This window comes from Nycticebus coucang, chromosome 13, assembly GCF_027406575.1.
Source record: "Nycticebus coucang isolate mNycCou1 chromosome 13, mNycCou1.pri, whole genome shotgun sequence".
In the NCBI taxonomy this organism is placed as follows: Eukaryota; Metazoa; Chordata; class Mammalia; order Primates; family Lorisidae; genus Nycticebus; species Nycticebus coucang.
This window is the reverse complement of record NC_069792.1, coordinates 91,069,156-91,075,273: the sequence shown is the minus strand read 5'-3', so window position 1 is coordinate 91,075,273 and position 6,118 is coordinate 91,069,156. Positions and strand designations below refer to the sequence as shown.

At 52.3% G+C, this 6,118-nt stretch overlaps 1 protein-coding gene across 1 annotated transcript in view; it reads left to right on the top strand.

Moving 5' to 3' along the window:
- The first annotated feature begins 792 nt into the window (after window positions 1-792).
- The window catches only part of ASAP1 (ArfGAP with SH3 domain, ankyrin repeat and PH domain 1), a 356,486-nt gene continuing 351,160 nt past the window's right edge, over window positions 793-6,118 (top strand). Inside the window, exon 1 of the mRNA XM_053558755.1 lies at window positions 793-1,026. The gene's annotated coding sequence lies outside the window, so the exon portion shown is untranslated. The remainder of the gene's footprint in view (window positions 1,027-6,118) is intronic.

Below are 6,118 nucleotides of genomic sequence, written 5' to 3'. Positions count from 1 at the left end.
ACCCATAAGATAAAATCCTTTCTCGTAGGTTTTTTAATGGTAAAAATAAGGAAGGAGCATGGCTGCGTTCCTTAGCGTGTTTCCACTGTCTAAACATTGGGTTTCTAAATCAAACCAGTGAGGGCGGAATTAACACCCATTTCATGTTAGAGGAAACTGAGGCTCAGAGAAGTTAAGTGACTTACTCAAGTTTACATGGTAGAAAAAAAAGGCAAAAGCCATGTTCCAACCCGGGACAGAGACTTTAGTTGGTACTATTACTATACTATTCTGTCCAGAAAGATCCTGTCCCCCGGGAACAAAAAGCGAGGAAATTAGCAGAGAGGAAGTGGTGAACCGGGGCAGCCAGGTGAATAGGGGAACCGGCCAGGGACTGTTAAGTCTGTCTTCTGCAGCCAAGTCCTTTCCCGCCGTCAGGGTCTTAGAAAGGCACCTTCTATGTCCAAGATCTCCTGTGGGTAAATCCCACCCCTTCCACCACTGGGCGAAGAGCAGAAAGGCCCGCGAGCCGGGCGAAAGGCGAGGGACACGCGACCGTGGCCGATGTCAGGGACCCGGCCTGTCCCCGCGCCAGTGTCGGGCCAGCCGCGCCCCCGCCTGTCTGCCGGCGGCCCAAGGGTTAAGCGCGGGCGGGAGCCCCCCGGCGCGGAGCGGGGCCGGGAATGCTTAGTCAGGATTCCGATTTCCTGTCGAAGTGTTTGGATTTCCTGAAACCCGCGCCCTCCGCCGCCGAGCGGGATCGTGCGAGCCGCTCGCGTCGCCGCGGCCTCCTCCCCCGGCACATGGTCGCCCGCCCCTTCCTGCGCCGCGCTCGGCTCCCGCGCCTCGCCTGGCCTGGCCGCCGCCGCGGGCGAGCACTCCGCGCTCGGGCAGCCCCCGGCCCGCGCCGCCCGCCCAGCCGGCCGTGCCGGGCCGCACTTCGCCTCCCGACCCGAGAGCCGCGAGCGCCCGGCCGAGGGGAGCCGGGGCGCGGGCATCTGCGCCGGGCCCGCGATGGAGTAATGCCCAGCGGCCCGCCCGGTCCCGGTGAGTTGCGGGGAGCCCGGTCGGGCTCGGCAGGGCCGGGCGGGGCCGCCCGCGGTCGTCGGCGCCCCCTGCCCGAGCCCCCGCGCGGAGAGACGCCGGGACGGGGCGCCGGGCGGGCTCTCGGCTCCCTTCCCAGTGGGGTGCCCCTCTCACGGGGAGGGCGCCGGCCCGGGGTCCGGGGATGGTGCGGGGCTGGACGAAGCCGCCCCGGGGGTCTCCGCGCTCCCAGCTCTGGGGAGGGGCCGGGGCGACGCGCCTGGCGGCCTCTGCTCTGCCGAGACGCCGAGATGGGGCCGGGTGGGGGCCGCCCTGGGTGGCTCTGCGCGCCCCTCCCGGAGGGGGCCTGGGACCGCGCGCCCGGCCGCCCGGCCCCGCGGATGGGGCGCCCTCCCGGCACTGAGCGCGGGCTCCGGCCGCGGCATTGTCTCTGTGGCGCGGCGGAGGAAAGTTCCCCGCGGCCCCCGGCCTGGACCCGCGCTGCCTGGCAGGCCCCGGGCCACTTGCTTAAAGCAAAAGAAACGAAAGGAAAGGGGGTAAAATCCCTCTTGGGGCTCGGTGCTTGCTCACGGGAAGATCAGGGAAGTCCTGGCTTGTGTTTTCCACTTGTACCATTTTGGGACCTGCTGCATTTTTCTGAAAGCGACATGAAGTTTAAAAGAAAAAAGAAACTTGCCGGTGTCCAGTTTTCTGCGATTTAATACATCTCGGGAGAGTTCATCTTGGGTATTTTCACAGCGGTTTGCTCTAATATTTGTTTTCCACTAGCGCAAGGGGACAAATAGCCAACTCCAGACCGTCCTTAATATGACCTCGGCTTTACCTAGACTAATCAGAAAGAACCAGAACTTTCTCCCACCTTTTCTCCCTATCGGCTCAGTGAGGTTATCTTGGTATGATTGACTCCACGATGACAGCAGGACCTGGATTGCTGACTGATGTTTTGGGATTGTAAAACGTAATTCAGTTCTTAGGCCAGTTTTTACCACTATTGCAACCTCTATTCCTTTCTGTTGCAAGTATGTCCTTCCAAGGGTGGGTGTGGAAGTGGGGGAGAGTCCTAGTTGGAGCCTGGATAGCTTTGAGAAGATGGCAGGTTTTCTTGAAACACCCAATCGACAGTTTAGGAAGAAAAAGATCTTGGAAAAAGATTGTTTCAGCCCTTTTCTTGTACAGATGAGACCCAGAGAGCTGGACCTGACTTGCCCAAGGTCACATGGCCAGTGGGTGGCAGGGCCAGGAGTAGTTTTCAAGTCTTTAAACTCTCTGCCCCATGCTCCTTTCCCTGTATTAGATTATAATGTGTTAGCCAGGAAACAGATTCCGAAACATGCCTTTGCATTATGTCCTTTGCTGCTTTAGTGCTTCTCTTCAGTCTTATGTTATTGCTGCTATTTTTGAGATATGCAGTTTTCTCAAACTGCATATTTTGAGATAGTTAAAAAAAAAATCACCTAACTCCTACTGTTCAGCCACCAAATGGATTTGAAGATTCAGCTACCAAATGGGTTTGAAGTATAAAATGGGTGGCTTATTATATGGAGAATTACTTTTCTCCGTCCCATTCTTTTATGAAAAGTAGAAACTCCCAAGTCCCAAAAAGGGCAGTATCTTAGCACATAATGTACCGAATGATGTTCTCTAGATGCGATTTTCAGCCCTCCTGTTTCTTGTGAGCTAAGCAGCCCATCTATTTTTCTCATAAGAGCTCTGAATGGCTGGTTTTTCATTTTTAGTATGTGATAATGTTGCAGAGAAAGGACTTTCTGCAAGCTTGCCATTTGGTGAAGGAAATTGAAATTCTCGACACCTCCCGAGTCCTTACCAGTCACAGCGAGCCAGATTTTCAGAGCAGTGCAAGCTTTGCAGGCCGGAAGATGAATGCGCGCATTCAAATTGAGCCCTACCTCGTGAGGACTCACCTCCCACCTGGCGTCTCTGCACAGCACTCAGAAGAAAACTCATGTTACCTGGGACGGTGCTCCTGCCTTTTCCTTAACAAGGTCTCAGTTACATGTGACTGGATCCTGCTGCTCCAGTCTCACTTTCCATCCCTATTACCTCGCCACTGTATCTGGCATGGGTTTGAGAAGAAGTCTTTCCTAGGAGATTCCACAAGTGATCTGCACATAAGCAATGGTGACAGTGAGCCCATTTATTGAGCGCCTACTATGAACATTAGATATGTTATCTCTCCTCTTCCTAAGTAAGAGAGGGAACTCTGTTGGGAGCCTTGCCCAGAAGAGACAGTACTTCTCAGATTCATCTGGAATTGAGTCAGTCTTTCCTGCATCCGGTAAAACATTTGCTAGGTGGCTGTCCTGTGGGAGGTGCCAGTCATACAAAGATGAATAGGACCCTGTTCTTTATGGCCTTATATTTCAAGCCTCATCTTTCAATATCAGCCTCACACTTTCTCTTTGAATTAATCAATTCAGCAACCACATATTGAACACCTGCTCCATTGCCTGGTGTGAAGTCCCCATGATACAGTGTTGAACAAGATGGTCCTGGCCCTGCCCTTCTGGCACTTGCATTCCTCTGGAGGAGATAGGAAACAAGGAAGAAGCAATTAACTCCCAACAAATGAAAGATTGTGGCATCTTTATTATCTAGGAAGCAAACCACAGAGCAAGGTGGAAGGTGGAGGTGCAGGGTTGGTTAGTTTTGCAAGAGAAAGCCCTTCTGAGGTTGGAAAGTGAAGAAGGAACTGGCTAGGCAGAGAGGTTGCAGGGGACAACATTCCAGTTAGAGGGATAGGAATGTGCAAAGTTGACTATGCACAGAAGAGCTTGATCTGTTCCAGGGAGGGAGTGAGGGAAATGGGGGTGGGGGGCGGTAAGGGAGCAATGGGGAGAATGGCACAAGGTGAGGTGTTAGAGGGAGGCAGGGCCCAGATCACATAGCTGCTTCTAAGCCATGCTGGGGAGATTCCCTCACCAAGTACAAAGGGAAGCATTGGTGAGTTTAAGCTCAGGAGTGAGATCTGATTGACTTTTTTAAGAGATTGGTTTGACTACTTTAAGGAGAGTGGATCACAGAGGGCAAAGTGGGGAAGCCAGGAAGCCACTTAGAATGAAAGTTGATGATGGCTTAGACCAGGGGTTCTCAACCTGTGGGTCACGACCCATGGGAATTGTATTAAAGGGCCCCGGCATTAGGAAGGTTGAGAACCACTGGCTTAGACCAAGCTGGTAGCAGTGGAAGTAGAGAGAAGTGGGTAGATCCTTCTTAGATCTTGGAGATAGAATTGATGAGATTCAGTGATAGATTACATGGAAGGGGGAGGCAGGAGGAAGGACTCCAGGGGGATTCCTGTGGCTGTGGCCTCAGGAGCTGGGTGCATAGTGGTGTGGCTTTGGGAGATAGGGAAGGCTATCTTCATGGAGAAAGTCTAGTTGGGTATCAGCTCTGCTAAATTTGAGGTGTCTAGGAGGCATCCAGTGAAGATTTCAGACAGGCAGGATTGCATGTGACTGTGGACATGAGACAAAAGACTTATTGCTAGCCTACCAGGGAGCTGCTGGAGCGCTCGCCGTCCTGCCATTTCACTTCCCTACGTGTCCGCCTCTGTTCTTCCCCTGCTCTTCCTCTCCCAAGCCAACTCCTGCACAGCTTTTCAAATGCATTTCCTCTAAGATGCCCCGAATGCCCTCCCCTACTCTCATGTCCCCATGTTTACCTTCCTCATAGCATCCAATTTATTTAATAGGGTCCATGTGGTGAAACACTTGGAATGGGCCCCACCACGTAGTAAGTGCTTGTAGTAACTAAGCTCAGCAAATGTTAGCTATCCTTGTTAGTGGGGGTGACAGGCATGTAAATAAAAATTATATTAGGATTAGTAAAACGATCATGTATTCATTTCTTATTATTGCTGTGACAAGTCACCACAAACTTAGTGACCTACACAGTATGAATTTACTGTCTCAAAATTGTGGAGCTCAGATGTCTAAACTGGGCCTCAGTGGACTAAAATCAAGGTATCAGCAAGGCCGCATCCTTCTTGACGTGCTGGGGGAGACTGTTTCCTTTCTCTCTCTAGCGTCCGGGTGCCACCTGCACACCTTGAGTCATGGTCTCCTTCCTCCATTTCTTCCTTGGTGTCCAGTTGTGACTTCATGGTTATTTCTTCATTAACGCTCTCCTCTGCCATGCTCTCGGTAAAGAGCCGGAGTTGAGGATTCATTTCACTGTGTAGTCTTCAGGTTGGAGACCTAATTGTTTATTTTCCACCCAGGGACACTAATTCTTCTTACCTTGCCTCATGAATAAATTAAAATCACTAAGCCACAAAAATCTTCTACCAGCTCACCTACCCTCACATCCTCTCCCAAGCAGGGATGGGCAGGGAATGAAGTTGGTCCTCCCTTTTAAAGCCTGCTCTGTCTTTTAGTATAACTAAAAACCTTGCTTCCAAAGCCACCGCTCGTATCAACTAACTTCAGCCAGCCCTGTTCCCAAAGTATGCCATTGGCCCCAGAGAGGTCAGGAGAGGGTGTGTGGTTTGATCAGGGCAGATCTGGCTGAATCTTTATGGGAAGGAACAGCTGGTGGGCCTGGCCCACTGGTGGCATGTGGTGGGGTGGCTCCATCTTCAAAAGGGAGAGAAGCAAACCAGGATGGGCTGTGTAGCCACATTGCTGTGGGGGGGTAATTAAGACCAGATTTCTTAAGTCTTCTCATTTGCTTAGAGCAAATGGGCTCCTGTCCAAAATGGGGCTCCTCTCTTGGCCACCAGCATGCTAGGTTACAAGGAGATAGAGGTTGTTTGCTGCCTAGGGTTCCCCTGACAGCCCCTTCTGTCCCATCTCTTGGAAATGCCACAAACTAAACTTGCCTTGTAATATTTTTGTCGTTTCCTTTTCCTCCACTGCCCAAAGTCAGGAAGTGTGAAGGTGCACGGAGTTAGAAAAACAGAAAAGTAAGCCAGTATGTCCTTCTAAGGGTGGGCGTGGAGGGGGGAATCCCAGCTGGAGTCTGGTTCGGGATGAAGAGAAGTGCTGGTCAGTACTTACTTCCCCCGCCCTTGGGGAGTTAAGCAGAAGTGAGCCGGCTGAGGATGATCTGTGGGCAGAACAGGAAAGAGGGCGGC